Below are 17,006 nucleotides of genomic sequence, written 5' to 3'. Positions count from 1 at the left end.
TTTTTGTTTTTTTGAGACAGGGTTTCCCTGTAGCCCTAGCTGGCCTGGATTCGCTATGGAGACCAGGCTGGCCTCGAACTAACAGAGATCCACCTGCCTCTGCCTCCTGAGCCCTGGGATTATAGGCACACGCCACCACGCCTGGCCCAGCAGTCATTTTTAATATTCTTATACTTAGGTCCATCTGAGGGAGAAACAGTAGGGGTTGTTAAATTCCTGTCAGAAATTCCTTAGCCAGCTACAGTGACTGTTATTTGCACTCATGTGAGAGCTCCCCTCGCAGCACAGTGCTGCCTCAGAGTGTAAATAACACCCAACCCACAGGGCTATTTGGAAACTTGCTGAGGAGCTTCAGGGTTTCCAGCCTGTCACTAGCATCCTTCCCTCCTTGCTGTGGTGTCAGGACTTACTGTGGAAGAGTATCTATTTGGTCCTTTGCATCTTCAAGGATTGCCAAGTGGCATGTCAGCCCTTTCTTAGCTTTTCTTGGGAAGGGCAGTATTGCACAAACCTTCAGAGAATTTCCAAAGCTGTCCCTTTCTGTCCATTAAAGAAAAGAAAAGGCAGCTAAGGTATGTAAGGGCCCATAGGCCACGTTCAAAAACTTGTAGTCACCTCTCAGAATCTTCTGGGTTTGGTTCTAAAACCGTCATGGGCACCAACACATGGGCTGCTCAGGGCCCTTCCTTAGATGGTGTGCTGCTGCATGAAGTGCACCATATTCTCAGGCACTCTTGATATCATCCCCAGATAGCAGCTGCAACACTACACTGGACGGGATAAGTCTGTATGTGTTCAGTACAGACACAACTTTTTACTAAGTATATTGAAAACACAATTGGTTGATTATACAGATGCTGAAGCCTCTGATATGGATGGAGGACCACAGTGTCTGGAAGGCTCTGGATCTGTAGTAGGAATAGCATAAACCTGGGCTGTTCCCTTGGAGCTTCTGATCCCATAAATGGGCACATGGCTACTAAATATTGCCAAGGGCTAAAAGTTCAAGAATAAAGTGTTAGGATAGAGACTTGAGGCTGGAGGCACCTTAGGGAGTGGAAGGAAGGGCCCTGGTGAGTTGACCTTTATAAGAAAGCCTCAAGGGAGAAAGGGGCCTAGAACCATGAGGTATCTCTGAACTGCAAAGTGTGGGGTCTCTCCCTCCCCTCTTGGGTCATTGGCCACCAATCCACGAGGACAAAGGGAGCAGAAGCAACAAATGGGTTCAGGACGGCCAGTGAGCATGACGGAAAAGACTTTCCAGGGAGTCAGATTCAGTGATACAGCTCCGTTTATCCACTGGGGGTCAGGGAAAATATAGGGTGGAGGCAGCAGCCAAAGCTTCAGCTGATAGGTGCTCGCAGTATGCTTTATTTACATGTGGCAGGGGGATCCTATCATCCGGCTATAGGGAAATGTCTATCATAGAAAAACCTGGGGACAGTTTTATTGCAGGTAACTATGCCAAAGGTCATGTTCCAAATAAGGTCAGGCCTCCGCCCGTCCAGTCCCATGTCTTCCCCCCCCAGCCTCCACACTCCCTCCCGGGCCGTGTCTGCTGCTCACGGTTCATCATTAACTGCCCCTAGGGAAAGTGAGGCTTGCCCTGTCTGTCTTCTCTCTGGTGGCATGATGCCACCGGCCTGGGCCTTCTGGAGCTCGGTGTTTGGTGGCACTTTCCAGGTAAGTCAGGCAGAGAGCAGGAGGCCCTGGCTGAGAAAGGGAATCCTTCCATATAGCGCCGAGCCCCTTAGAGCTATCTGGGCATGGAGGACTACAACCTTAGCAGCAGGGTCTCCCAACATACCCCCCCACACACCAAGAGAAGAGCAATGTGTACAGAGATAGGAGAAAGGCCATTTGGAGGCATAGGCCATGTGAGGGGCTTTCATTTCATCCCAAATGTAAAAAGGAGGGTCTTGTGGCATGGCCCACCTCTAAGGCCTGAGATGAGCTGAGGAGGCAGGTTGTGGCTGACCTGGAAGAGTCCCTCTCCCCAGAGGATTTGGGGAAGGGTCCATGCATCTTGGAGAAAAGGATTTTAGAATCAGACACAGAAGCTGCATGGCATATTTTGGGGGTAGAATTGACAGGAGGTCGTAAGGGATGGTGTAGGGCTGACAGATCAGGGGGAGAAAATAGGACTCATCTGATCCCCAGACTTGCAACTTGAAAATTGGGTGCAAGAAACTGCCACCTACAGCAAGGGAAGGAATCTGGAATAAATAATCTCATTCAATCCTCACGAAACAGCATGTGGATACATCTCAAAGCAGAGAGTTCTGGAGCACAAGGAATTTTCCCAAATACAACACAACAGGTGGATTGTGGAGTCTGGACCCTGGATCAACTCTGCCCAGCTCCAGAGCCTATGCTGCTTCCTGTCCAAAAGGCTCGTTTTGTTCCCTGTGAAACAGAGAACTATTCATCCATCACAGAGTCCCTGGGTATCAGAGAAGCTGCCCAGTCCCCACGCTCTCACAAGTCCACAGATCCTGAACGGCACAGCCAACCTGTATTTGTTGCTAGGTGCCAGATGCTGCAGGCTGAGGAGTGGGAAGGTGGACTGCGTTTGGCTCAGCCTTCAGAACCTGTGGACAGAAATGTTACACCTTCTGCACAAACGACCCGGGGTGCCAACTACTGCTGATCCTTAATTCCTGCCTGTCTGTACACCAAAGGGCATTTGATTGAATGTGTGTTGCTGCCTCAAAGAGGCCAAAGATAAGAGCTAAACCAGATCTTTGATTCTTTGAAACTATGGAAATTTCCCTCACCTAATCCTGAGTGCCAAGGAAAAGCTCTCAGAAGCTAGGATCTTCCTCAGATAATTCTAGAAGCTGACAGTTTTCTGAAAGGGATTTTAAATTGTGGCTAAAACCATTTGTTTTAGCGAATAGTGGTTTTCTTTTTCCCAGGAGCTGGCATACTGCTCTCTGCCTTAGTTTTGATTCTAGCTCAAACACGTTTACATTTTCAGTGAATAACAAAAACAGTCAGGACAAACACCACACTCAACCCAAGCTGAAACAGGAGGAAAGCAGGAAAAATTATTCAGCATCACTGACCATTTTTAGCATTGCCAGAAATGGCTCTTACATGTGATCATGAACTTCACATGACAGGGTATCCGGGAATCATTTAATGTGGATCCCAAGTGCCACAGAAACCACCACATGGCAGGAATGAGCAGAAATGACAGGCCCAGCTTTATTGCAGGCGCAAGGACAAAGCCCTCGAACAGTTGGACTGTGAACAGATGAGGCAGAGTAGGTGAAGCAGTGTCAGAAGGTAAGCCCAGCTTCCGTCTACCTGCAGCCTTTGCAACCAGGCCCCCAAGGGCTCAGAGGCTGCTGTCCATGGTGTCAACTTGCTATTCACGGCGCCTCTCAGAAGGTTCAGGCTGAGTCAGGAAGAACAGTAACCACACACACTGGCTCAGTGCTAGTCTCTTTCTTTTCCTTCCATGTAGCTCCATTAAGAAAGGCACCAGATGGTTCTGCCTGCACCCATCTCTGTGTGTGGCCATGGGCTGTGATCTGTGTCCCCAACCTAAGCTCTCTGACTTCAGTCCCAGAATATCTACTGCAAGCTTTGCCTCACACCATCCACTTCTCTCTTTTCTCTTTTCACTGTGAGTTCCAGCCTATACCCAGGCCCTTCCTATCTTCAAAGACAAAGCTTTCTACTACCTAAATTGCTCTATTTTTTAACCCTTGACCTTCTACACCCCCTCTAGACATCTCCACCTACAAGCTATGCACACAGAGCTCCAGTCCAAACAGATAACAATAAGGGTTGGGCAGCTCTCACCTGCCCCCCCCCAACACTGGGCAAAGACTTGCAGGCCCCCTCTTGCTTCTGTCCAAGGCTTCAGCATAAGCTCCGGCAACTGGGTCCAATGGCTGAGGAGTGACGCTGGGGTGCAGAGTTCCACCAGTCCTGTGCACACATGCACATCCTCACTCCATCCACAGAGATGCCTCTCCAGTGCAGGAGCTAACATGGCATCTGGAGACCTGGCATGTGAGAGGAGAGTGTCTAGGAAATGTCCAGAATAAAAATCTCAGGCTTTTAAAATCTGAAAACATGACTCCCAGCACCCAATGTCCTGTCGGTTGGGAAAAAAGCAAGTTTTTAGAACAAACCACATTTCAGGGAGGGAAGGATGGCAGGGGCTGCATAAGAGGCTGCCTCCTTTGCTCAGAGCCCCACTCCCCATCCCAGGCCTCTCCTTCTACCACTCAGCAAGTGTAGTGGGTTCAGATCATTAGCTTAGCTGTGGTCAGGGTCCAGGCCCTTTTTTCCTCTCTTTTTCCACCCTGTATGCTACTCTCACCGTGACAGCTCTCTGTGCCCCAGGGGGAAAGGCCACATCTGCACAGATCCCTTAAACAGAGACTGAGGAATAGAATGAAGTTTTTAGCTACTGGAGTTGATTTCTGGTACCATGGGATGTTTGATGCACATTTAAAGGAAATAGAATGGCTCACTGGAGTTGGCCAGTGGTCACTGAGGTAGCTGGCTCTGAGCAGTACTTCTTGACACAGCTGGAGGGACATGCTGCAGGACACATAGGTGCTGCCCCTCCAAGGATATCTCTTTTTAGCAAGGGTCAGACTTCAGTCTCCTACTAATCTGAGGAACACTGGCACAAAGAGGAAAGGCAGCTGGGAAGAGAAGAGAAGATGGTCTGGATGATCCTTGGGGTGGTTGGCTCTCACAGGGTTAGTGCTGAGGGTCAGGAGTTGGCACCTTGCCTTGAGTCTGACACTTGTTTTGGATATTGTCCCACTTTCAGGTTCAGTCTGACACTTGAATATAACTTTTGGTCACCAGCCCTTGGAGGTTATGAAAAAGTCCTATCTAGCTGGAAGGATGGTCTAGCACACAACATATCAGTGACCACGGACCCAACAAGGTCCTCACCACAATACAGGACATAATTTAAAACCCTGCCAAAAGTGTGACACTAATTCTGCCACTTCCATGTCTCCTCTGGACACTCTCCATAGAGGCTTTGAAAACTGAGGACAAGGCACCATGGATGGCAGCTCAGATTTCTTGATTCAATGAAAAAAGTACAGAACCGGACCCCTCCTCTTGTATGGATGATTAGCCTGTGAGAAGAAAAGCAGATATGGGTCTCCTCAGCATGTGGAGGTCAGGCCCGTGTGAGGAAGGGCAGAGTCAGACCTCATCTGCGTGTGCGTGTTTAGGTAGTACTACAGCCTCTTTCGGGGTACTGACTTTCCAACAGCCTGCCGTTCCAGTTTCCAGGCTTGAACATTTGTCTTAGGCGTCTCTGTGTACATGGTTACCACTCAGAACTTCATCTCTTGGTTTCCTGGCTCATGGAAAGAGTTACCCTTGGGCTGTGACTGAAGTGACACCCTTTGTACCTGCACAGAGCTGAATGCCAGAGGCCCTGTGGGTGTGGATTGGGTTGGTGCTTTATAGGAAGTCTGCTAGATCAGTTGTGCCAGTGTCCATGGTCTGCAGGACACCCATAGGAACTTGGCTTGGGTCATTTCTGCTTGGGGGTCTGTGACTCGTGGCTTCCTGCTGTGTAAGAGGCTCCAAGACTCAGTATTTCCATCCAAGATCAACCTTTCCTCATGACTGAGTCACTTTTTAGGCACAGATTTATTAAAGAAACTCATCATTCTTTCTACTTCCAGAGTGTTGTTTTGACATGTGGTGGTACAGGGAAGAGGGAGGAGAAGAGGGAGGAGGTGAAATGGAGTGCAGGGATTTTTGGCCCCAGAGAAATGCGCCTGAAGTGCTACTGTGGATCTCCTGCACCCAGCACCATCATGGAGGTCCCACCCACCAGAAGCACGGAGCTCCTCCTAACTTTCATGCTGGAAACGACCACTTCCAGAGCCTCACAGGCATCCACATTATCTATCCCAGGGCAAGATGATGATAGGAGCTTCCACGGTGCATACTCTAGTTGCTCACTGCTTCTCTCTCTTGTGATGGAAGCCAAAGTTTGTTTTGAAGCTGTGATTCTTAGTCTACAATCCAAATGTGTCATGATGTGGCTGTGAGGTGGGAAGATGAGAGGTTTAGCCCTCCAGACATCCCCTCCGTCCCTTGATCTCCTTTCTAGCATCACATAAGGATCTCAGAGTAAAGAATGTCTGGAGAGAAATATTAATTTCATTTATTTTTTGAAGAACCTTCTAAAATGCCACCATCTACTATGACAACTTCTGACCCTGTGTGGCTCTTTGCATCTAAATTAATTCAAAGTGAACAGACTCTGAACTCCTACCCTGAGCTGCACCAGCTGCTTGTTAGGGTTCTTGCTTCATTCCACTAGCTACTGGAAGCTTTGTTACTCAAGGGGTCCTTAGGACAGCTCTTGGGAGCTGGAGTCAGCACTCCTCCCATGACTGCCCACCCCCAGGCTGGAATTCACCCGGTGACCATGTCTCTTGTGCATGGTTTTGGTTATTTACCAGTTCCCTCTCAGAGATTCTGCTGGCTTCGCTGTAGAAGGGAGCTGGCCAGTGCCACCAGAACAGGGTAGAGAGTAGTGCCCCACTCCTCCAGACACAGGGAAGCATGGTATTAACTGCTGCCTTGGATGATGGGCTAAGCCCCACAGACAAAGCTAGTACTTTTTTTTTTAGCTGCATGAGTTAATAATATTTTTTGTCATGATTAATGATTTCTCCATGTATCCTGCTTTACCATCTGACTGTTTTCCCTTAAATTCTAAATTAATTCTTATTCCTTAGATGTGTGACAACAGAATTTCTATTGCCTCTAATGCCGAAACCAATCATTTCAAGTTTAAAAGTGCATCCATGTTTAAAAAGCCATCCATCCCAGGCTTTTCAGAACCTTATTTGCAGTGGTCACTCAACAATTTTTGCCAAATTGATTTAAACCTTTGACTGAACTCTGCTAATAGCATTTTAGGGCAGGCGCAATACATCTCCAATTAGCTTCCTCTAAAAGTCCGGCCTTTCAGCAGATGTTCTGGAGGCCCTTGGAAAGCCCCTCAGGGTCGAGAACTAGCTTGTGGGGGCTAGATGGGTGGAAGCTGTCTTTGAAATTCTCACGCCAACACCGGCACTCCCTTCTGCTTTTGTGGCGCCCTCCAGTATGGAATGCAGAGCTCATCCCCCGGACTGATTTCAGGAGCATCAAATGGTGAGCTAAGACTCATCTAAGGCCAGGCCTAGGGTCAGGTTTCAGAGCCTGCATCCCAGCTTCCCCCTCAAGGTCAAGGGGCAGGAGAGATGATGGACATGAAGATTAATTATGTGTCATTGTCCCCCAAAGTGGCCGGTTCCTGTCTATATCACTGCTTTGTCTATCTGAAGCTCCACTGTGGACTTCCTACCCCTGTGCCTCTAATGCTGTGGAGTGCCCTAGCTCCTGAGACCTGTCTAGGCTACAAGACAAGGGGTAAGGTGGGTCCTGAGGAGGTACCACAGGCCTGGCTCCCAGCTCTCCCATCTGCAGCCCCTTCTCCCAAAGACCTTCAAGAGAAGTCATCCCCTAAGATGGAGTACTGCTGTTTGCTTGTTTCTCCAGGGTACCGCCCCATTATATGCTCATCTGGTTTCTAAAGTCTTCACAGCATGAGGTCAGCCAGAAAGGAGGTTTATTATTCACCCCAGATTGTAACTCATTAGACATGACTAAATAGCCCAGCATTAATGTTTAGCCAAGCACAGCACAGAGTAAGGCACAGAATGAGAAAAAGTGCTAAGCCAAGCCCAGAGGTGGGAGAGGTACACAGGAAGAGGAAGCAGAGGAGAGGAACTGCCAACACCAGGAAACGGGCTGCAAGCCCAATCCCAGGGCCCCTCTTCTCCAGAGACCATGTGGTTACAAAGGGAAGACCCCCTCCACATCTGGCCTGAATTGAGTTTTTAAAAGCTGAGGACCAGAGGACCCTTTTTAGGTAACGCACAGCCTATCTGTTGGAGAGTCAGGCAGAGGGCACATGAGTAACTTCCTTGCTCAGATGCCATGCTGCCGCATCCACACTTCACCCACGATTCTGAGTTATGCTCAAGAGACTCCTCTTTCCGTTGGTAGAGGAACCCCTAAATCATGGCAAGTATACAGCTCTTCTGCAAATGACCAGCAATTTGAGGTTTGACCCACAATTTTTTTGTATATATTTTTTATTGAATTTTTGTGTATTTCATACAGAACATCTTAATCAGTCTTAATCATCTTTATACCCCTTCCCCACTGGCACCCTCCCATACCCCTGTCACTGGAATTCATACATTCTGTCATTTGTGTTTGACCCATAAATTCTAAAAAAGAATAACAACATGTTGAGGTGAAATTCGCACACCCTGAAATTAGCTGCATTAAAGAGCACAATTTACAGTACAGACGCCCTACCTCTATCTAGTTCTGGAAGGTCTCCATCACAGGAAGTGAGCCTGGATATATACTAGTGTTTTATTTCCATTCTTACCCCTCCATCCCCATGAAGACTGATGTCTCTTCATCCCTACAGATGTGCCTACTGGGAACACTTCGTGGAAACAGGACCTACAGTGATGGTCCTTCTGATCTGATTTCTTTCACAGAGCCTGTCTGTGTTTACCCGTGCTATAAGCACACACACAAATACCCAGAAACTTGCCTCCTCCGTGGCTCTGTCACATCACCTTGCATGGATAGGCCTTATTTTGCTTGTCCGTTTATCTCCTGAGGGACATGGGGGTGTTTCCACCTTTTGGTTATTGTGGACAATGCTGTTATGAGCATTTATGTGTGTATATTTGTTTGAATATTGATTTTTCAGTTCTAGGAACGAAATTGCTGATTTATACGGAGAGTCTATTTTCCATATTTACCTGTTGGGAACCCTGTACTGTTTTCCACAGTGGTTGTGCCATTTCATATCATCACCAGGATGCACAAGGGCTCCACAGTTCTCCACACTATTGTCACTCTTTCCCTGTCTCCCTCCCTCTCCCCATTTGTCCTCCTCTCAGTTATGGTCATCCTCAGACAGCATGATAAATCAAAGGGATTTTTCTTCTACTATGTCTGACTCTGTACTCACATTTTAACTTAAAATTGAGGGCCAGCAGCAGTGTTAGTCTCCCTAAGAATAGTTGGGATAGCTCTCTTTGCTGCCAGACTGCCGCCATTGTGGGTTGCACGCATGCTCCCGGGAAGGGCCTGTTGCAGTTGGCTCTGCCCTACCAACGCAGCGTCTCCACCTGACTGAAGCTGACGTCTGACAACCGTGAGGGAGCAGATTAACAAGCTTCCCAAGAAAGGCCTGACTCCATCGCAGATTGATGTGATCCTGAGGGACTCCCATTGGTGTTGCACAAGTCCATTTTGTGACTGGCAATAAAATTTTGAGAATCCTTAAATCCAAAGGACTGGCTCCTGATCTTCCTGAAGATCTCTACCATCTAATTAAGAAAGCAGTTGTTGTTCGCAAGCTTCTTGAGAGGAACAGAAAGGATAAGGAGGCTAAATTCAACCTGATTCTGATAGAAAGCAGAATTTACCAGCTGGCTCGTTTACAAGACTAAGCGGTTCCTCCCACCCAACTGGAAATATGAGTCATCCACAGCCTCTGCTCTAGTGGTATAAATTTGTCTTGTGTACTGAAGCAATAAAATTACTTTAAAAAAAAAGAAAGAATAGTTGGGATAAAGAGCACATTCTAATATTTAAAGTTCAAAGCACTACTTACTTATAATATATATTTCTTTTCTGGAAAACTTCCAACATGGCCAATAAGCTTGAGCCTGCCTCTATCCCCACCTTCCACTGATCAGGAAACAAACAACTTTCAACCCCTAAGTGACAGATCACCATGAACCAGAGGAGGCTGTGAGAACTCGTGGTTTCCAGAGAGCTGACTCTTTAACTTCTGCACCATAAAGACTTCTAGTTGCTTTTGGGTGTTATGCTTTTGGGTTCCTAAGACCTATGTCCTTGATGCTGGAACCTTCTTGGAGTGGGCTAGTTTTTTTGTGGCTTTGCTCCTCCCATTTTCCTGGCTGGTCTTCACTTCTTAGCCAGTTTCTTCTTCAGTTGCACTTTTCTTGGTGTTACCTGGCATTTTACTTTAGAGGTGCCTAGTACTCTGTGTATTCAGTCCTGAAGTCACTGTAGGAGACAGCCAGTGCTGGTCCTAGAGCACTCTAGGAGGGGTGGCCTGTAGGCCAAGGTAGCAATGCCATGGACCCCATGGACAGGAAGTGAAAAGCTGGGTACTCTGGGACTATGTGTCTTATCTGAATAGTAACCAATGCCAGGGATATTCTTAAGTTCCCCAGCCCTAGGCTATCCTAAGCACTGTTCTCCTCACAAGGAATTGAGAAGACAGAAAGGAGTTATCTCATTCCCTCGCTTTTTAGGAGAGACCTGGGGGCCCAGAGTGCTCAGCAACTTGTCTGAAAAGCAAGAGGACACTGACCTCTCCTGCAGCCTAACCAAGAGGAAGGGTAAAACCCATCAGTGTGCACTGGACCTGCCAGGTCAGAGCCCACAAATGCTGATACACATCCCAGGCCTCGTACACTGACACCAAGAAAGAAGAAATTGCCTGTTTGGAAATAAGCAACATTTAGAATGCTTCAGACATTTCTGACCAATAGAATTTTAGAGAAACTTTTGGTAAGAAGAAGCAAAGAATTTTGTAATATGTTGAACCATAACTCCTGGGGCCATCTGTTCTGTAAGTCTGCATTTCTGTGCTCATGACTGTTTTCTCATGGGGTGGGGTGGGGGATGTGCAAGCGGAGCTACTTAGCATCCTGAAGTCAGTCAAAGGAAAGGGTAGTAAGTGACTCAGAACACACCCAGAGGCTCACACTTCACTATCGTAGCCCACACAAGCATCCTTGGGATCACCCCACTGGACAGAGGAAGTTGACTTAAGTAGGCGAGGTCAGCTGGGAGGGTCTACAGGGAAGGAAGGCCATGAATAGCCTGTTGGCCTGGCCCATTTCTTGGTTTCTGTGCTGCATAGCTTTAGTTATCAACTTGACACACCTGGGTAGAGGGAACCTCAGTTGGAGAATTGCCTCCGTTGGACTGGCCTGTGACTATGTCTGTGGGGCATTTTCTTGATTGTTGAGTGATGTGGGAAAGCCCAGACCACTGTGGGTGGTGCCACCCCCGGGCAGGTGGTCCTATGTTGTATAAGAATGTAGGCTGAGCATGGGCCAGAGGAGCAAGCCAGTAAGTAGCTATCCTCCCATGGGTCTGTACTCCAGGTTCCTGCCCCGAGTTCCTACCTTGGCTTCCCTTGATGATGGACTGTGCTGTAAGTCAAATAAACCCTTTCTTCCCCAAGATGGTTTTGGTCAGTGTTTTCATCACAGCAAATGAAAGTAACTAAAACAGCTTCTCTTAGGATTTTAATAGTAATCTTTCTACAGAATGAATATCAAGTTACCCTTGGCTCTGGGTTCCTCAGTTGGAACTTCAGAGGCCCTGAGGCCACTATCAAAAGGGACTGAGACTCTCAGGGACCCTTGGGGCAACCAAGACTGAGCTCCATCCTGAACATGCAGGCACCTCCTCCCTGTTACTCTTGTGTCCTCAGCCCCACTGGTCCTGAACTGGGGGTCACCCCAATCACTGAACCTGACTGGAACTCCCCAGCAGCTTGTTCCCGCTGCCTTAGCCACTGGCACTCCCTGAGTCTGTACTTGCATTCTAAGGGATAGACTGGAGTCTCACACTGGGTGGGAGCTAAGCAATCATTTGCTCTCCCTCATCCTCATGTATTCAAATAACTATATAAAACTGTCCCAAACCTCTTCTGTAGCACATGGCCATGACATTCCCCTTCCCCATGCCCCAGACACCACAACACACAGCAGTACTGTGAGTGCCCTTCTGTAACTGCACCGAAGAATCACCTACTGTTTCTCAAACGCACTTGCACAGGACTCTTTCTCAAGGTACTATCAAATGAGCTGCTTGTGTGTGTTTGTGTGTGTGTGTTATGTATGAATACAAACTTAGGTGGGTGTGTATGTACATGTAGATGCCATAGGAAGACATTGGGAGTCTTCCTCCATTTTTCTCTATCTTATTTTCCATGACAGGACCTCTCACTGAATTTCAAGTTCACCATTTCTGTTAATTTGTTAGAGAGTTGCAGAGATACTCCTGCCTTCATACACCACTGCTGGGGTTACAGATGTATATGGCCATACCTGGTATTTGAAGATGCTGTGCATTTGAACTCAGGTTACCTTGCTTTGCCAGCAAGTACACTTACCCTTAAGCCAGTTTTTCAGCCACAAGACATGTTTTCCCTCTATAATATATATTGAAAACACAAAACATAACTATAGCTCCCTCATTCCTTCTTTCCTTCCTTCTTTCTTTCCTTCCTTCCTTCCTTCCTTCCTTCCTTCCTTCCTTTATTTCTTCTTTTCAAAACATATATTAACATTTGGTATAACACTTGTACTCTCTGAAACAGTTGTAGAAATTCCAGTTTATAAATACTGTTGAATTAACAAGTGTCACTCAAAGAAGTTTTTAACAGCTTTATTGAAATGTAATTTTAAATGCCATAAAAGTCACTCATTTAAAAATGTAGAATTTGATGGTTTTTAGCATTCTTGAAGGGTTGTGCAATCATTATCTTGATTTAATGTTAGAACTTTTCATTATCCCTCAAAAGAAACCTGCTGTCATCAGTACTCCCTTTGTATTCCCTCCTCGCATCCCCAGGCGACCCCAATCTACTTTGTGTCTCTGTTGATCTACCCTGTCTGGACAGCTGTATACGTGAAACCACACAATGCCTAGTGTTTGTGACTTACTATGTACACTTTCCCTCGTGTTTTGACGTTTATCCATGTCCTAGCATGTGTTAGCACATAGTTTCTATTTAATGACTGAGTAACATTTACACACATTCATACACACACACATATACACACTCACACACACAAAGGCACACACACTCATATGCTCTCACACATACTCACATACACCACACACACACACAGAGTTGCCCCTTGAATTCTGTGAGGGTATTTTTTTTCTCCAGGATCCATCAAGGATACCATAATCTGCAGATACTCAAGTGTCTTGTATAAAATGGAGTGCTATGTTGTAACATACATACACACACCCTACTGTATACTTTAAATCATCTCTAGATGGCTTACCAGACTTAATACGATGTAGATATGTGTGGATACTGATACTGGGATGACTAGCAGAATAGACATATTCAGTACAGACACAATTTTTAAAAAAATACATTTTTGAGCTGTAGTTGGATCCACAGATGCAGAACACACAGATGCTGAGGGCCAAGTGTATGTACCTCTTATGGTGTTTATTTCAGTTCATCAGTGGATGAACTCTGGCTTGGTTCCATTTTTAGCTATTTTGAATAGTGTCTTATAACATTTTTCAGTTTTGCCAGGGTTCTCAGAGCAACAGTACCAACAGAATATATTCCATGTGGATAGATATGTGAGAAGATTTGCTAGAAATGGAAACCAAGAAGTCCAATGATGGGCATTCAGCAAGCTGAAACCTGGGACTGACAGCATGTCCCAGACCTAGTGTGAAGGACTCAGGATCTGGTATGAATCTCAAGCTGGGGCTGATGGCCCAAGGAGCATCAGGAGCCCCTGGCATTAAGTCCCAGAATCCAAAGGCCAGAGTTCTGAGGGTGATTAATGCAGCAATTGAGAATAAACAGTGCTTTACTAATATGCTGGGCACTCCTAATCCAGCCTAGCTGACACCCCAAATCTATCATCATTGGTCCAACTTTTGTCACCCTGATACTACACATGTCTCCTTAAACCATACTTAATCTCTAAATAAAGACAATAAGACCATAGATCCACTATGACACCCCCAACATAATACAACTAATCTGTTTACAACTCAAAATGCACAAATCCCTTTCTCAAAAGAGTGGGTACAGTCCTTAGTGATGTTTATGCATCTCTCAGTATTCCATGATTTAAATACATGGATGTAAAATTAACAATACTGATAGAGATATGTAGGTACTGATGCACTGTCAATACACCCTTTGCAATTATGGTAAAAGAAAAAAGACACTAAGTGTGTGAATGTATACAGATGAACGTATTCGTATGAAGAAAATGACAATTACAACCCTCATTTCTGTAACTGGTCATATGGCATAGTTGGTATTTAGAATTACCTTCTACTACCCAGTTCATTTTCCTCCCAACCTTGGCAAACACCAAAGCAGCTCTTGGTTCTTTGCCTGGAGCAGCGACCTACACCTTCATTCCTGAACGGTATGGGCCATTAATCATCCTTCCTAGATTGGGTTGTAATTTTCCACTGACTTTAGTCAAAGGACATGGTAACACAGAGATACCCCAAGGAATCTCCTGCACACTGCACATGCTCTTGGCTACCCTCTGCCGTGGAGTGGTCCTCCATTTTCCCCTTGGAAGTTCTGATCGTCATCCCTGCTAACTCTGTAACTTCTTTCTCAGTGTGTCAAGTCAGGGACCTGAGAAGCCCAAAGTGGCCAGAGGGAAGGCTAAACTTCCAGTTCAGTGGAATCACTGTTATAACTCCTGGTAGAAGCAACTCCTGGACTTCTAGGTCAGCAGCAGAACATAATGTTGTGGGAACAGGAAGCAAAAAATTGCTAGTGAGCCACTAGAGGTAATGAGAGAATGGTACACCTCTCATTTCCACCCTTTGATTCCTGGATCCTTGAATAATGGTACCATAAAGTAGATGCTGATTCAGAGCACATACAGCCTTTCCTAAGCTCTTCAAGGCATTGTTACCTAGCTGATCCTGAATCCATGATTTCAAAGGGCCATCCCACAATTATATAAAGCCATCTGCTTCAGGATGGTGAGGACATGGTAAAATTCCCTTGTCCCATGAGCCCACTACTGCCCTTCTTTGGCTGTGAATGAATTTTATGATCAGAGCTGTGCTGTTATGGGCTCATATGTGCTGTATTGTTATGGACAATACAGTGGTGAGAGATCTTGGGGCTCTGGAGTCCAAGGGCAGGAAAGGAAGGGCATCTCTACACCTGGAAAGGAAGCAGAACCTCACTGTTCCTGGATCTGTGCTCACTGAGGAATTAAGAGTAATGAATGCCCTTCTAGCTATTTGGGTGTCCTTTAGTTCAGCCAAGTGACATTGAAACCATCATGCTCCTATGTACGTGTTTGTGTGGAAACACATTTTCATTTCTCCTGGGTATTTTCCTAGAAGTAGAATTGCTGGGTCATATGGTGTGCTGGTTAGTTTTTGTCAACTTGACACAACTAGAGTCATCCGAGAAGAAGAAACCTCATTAGAGGAATTTTCTCCATCTGACTGGCTTGTGGCCATGTCTGTGAGGCATTTTCTTGATTGCTAATTGATTCAGGAGTGCCCAACCTACTGTGGATGGTGCCAACCCTGACAGGTGGGCCTGGGCTGTATAAAAGAAGTAACTGAGCAAGCCAGGGAAAGCAAGTCAGTAAGCAGTGTTCCTCCATGGTCTCTGCTTCAGGTCCAGCCTCCAAGTTCCTGACTGAGTTCCTCCTTTGTTTCCATAGATGATAGACTATTACCTGTGAGATGAAACAAACCCTTTTCTTCCCCAAATTGCTTTTGGTCATAGTATTTATCACAGCAACAGAAAACCAAACTAGGACATATGGTAACTCTGTGTTTAATATTTGAGGAACTCCAGACTCTTGCCCACAGTGACTGTATTTGTTTTACATGCCCATCAGCAGTGTATGAGGGTTCCAGCTTCTCCAGATCATTATGCAACTTGTAGCAGCTTTTGTTGTGAGTTGCTCCTTCTCATGTGAAGGAGCTCAGGATGCTAAACACCGCTCCCTGAGCACATGATCTATTTGCAAGTCTTCTCTGGAGAAAATGCTATTTGACAAATCTTTTGCCTATGTTGAACTTGTTCTGTGTTTGTCTTTTTGTTATTAAATTGTAATAGTTCTTTATCCTAGATAAAACTAACGCATCATATTTATAATATGCAGATATTTTCTATTACTCTGTAGGTTGAATTTCATTTTCCTGATGTCATCCTTTGAAGTCAAAAGTTGTCATTTCCATGAAGTCCAGTTCACCTGACTTCCCCCTTTTTCTACTCGTCCCTTTTTGTTATGTCTGAGAAATCGTGGCCTAATCTAAGTTTTTAGAGATTTATCACTATTTTTCCTCTATAGGGTTTTATACTTTCAGCTCCTACATTGGGTTGTTGTTGATATATTTTAGTGAGTTTTATACATAAATTAACTAAGTGTCCAGCTTCAGACTTCTGTAATGAATATCCAGTTACCTTGGCACCATTTGTTAAAGAGTATCCTTTACCATTTAATTATCTAATTCCTTTGCAAAAAATTGTTGGCTGTAAGAATATGTGAGTTGCAACCCTGGTCCATTGGTGGCGATCTCTATCTTCGAACCAGTACAAACACACTTAGCACTGTAGTTCTGTGGTAGTTGGGATTGGGAGGCAGGAGTCTCCCAAACCTGTTCTTTCTCAAGATGTTTTTTTGACTATTTTAAATCTCAAAATCATTGGTGACCAATGTTCCTAGGGGGTCCTCTGCCTCAGGAAAGACTCGGCAACCCCTCCTCTATTGTTACTGTCTTGTTTCTAGATCCTTCTCTTCTATGTTTTCATTTCCTATGGATCAGGCTTAGCTCTTCCTTGTCACTATGTGCAGGACACCAGTGAGACCCTTGCCATGCACAAAACCCTCCCTAATGATCAGTATGAGCAGTGACTCCATAGGTGGTGAGTTGCTTAAAATGACAGAAATCAGACCCTTTATCCACTAGACACCCAAAGAGGCCTCTGGAAATTCACTTACTTCATCCCTCCCACTTTCTTGCTTAAGTCCTGGAATGGCATAGACCACAGATAGTTATGATAGCTATGGAAGTCCAGTAGATGTGCAGTAAATACGATTATACAGCAAAATAGAATTAGTTTAGAGATTGTGATCCTTTGTATCAAGCAAGCAGTGTGAAGCCTT

At 45.7% G+C, this 17,006-nt stretch overlaps 1 pseudogene; it reads left to right on the top strand.

Annotated features, from left to right (window-relative positions):
* Positions 1-1,632: 1,632 nt before the first annotated feature.
* LOC108491329 lies at positions 1,633-9,600 on the top strand (annotated as a pseudogene).
* Positions 9,601-17,006: the final 7,406 nt, after the last annotated feature.

Source organism: Nannospalax galili, unplaced genomic scaffold (assembly GCF_000622305.1).
Source record: "Nannospalax galili isolate Female #2095 unplaced genomic scaffold, S.galili_v1.0 scaffold60, whole genome shotgun sequence".
Classification (NCBI taxonomy): Eukaryota; Metazoa; Chordata; class Mammalia; order Rodentia; family Spalacidae; genus Nannospalax; species Nannospalax galili.
This window is presented reverse-complemented; position numbering and strand designations above follow the sequence as displayed.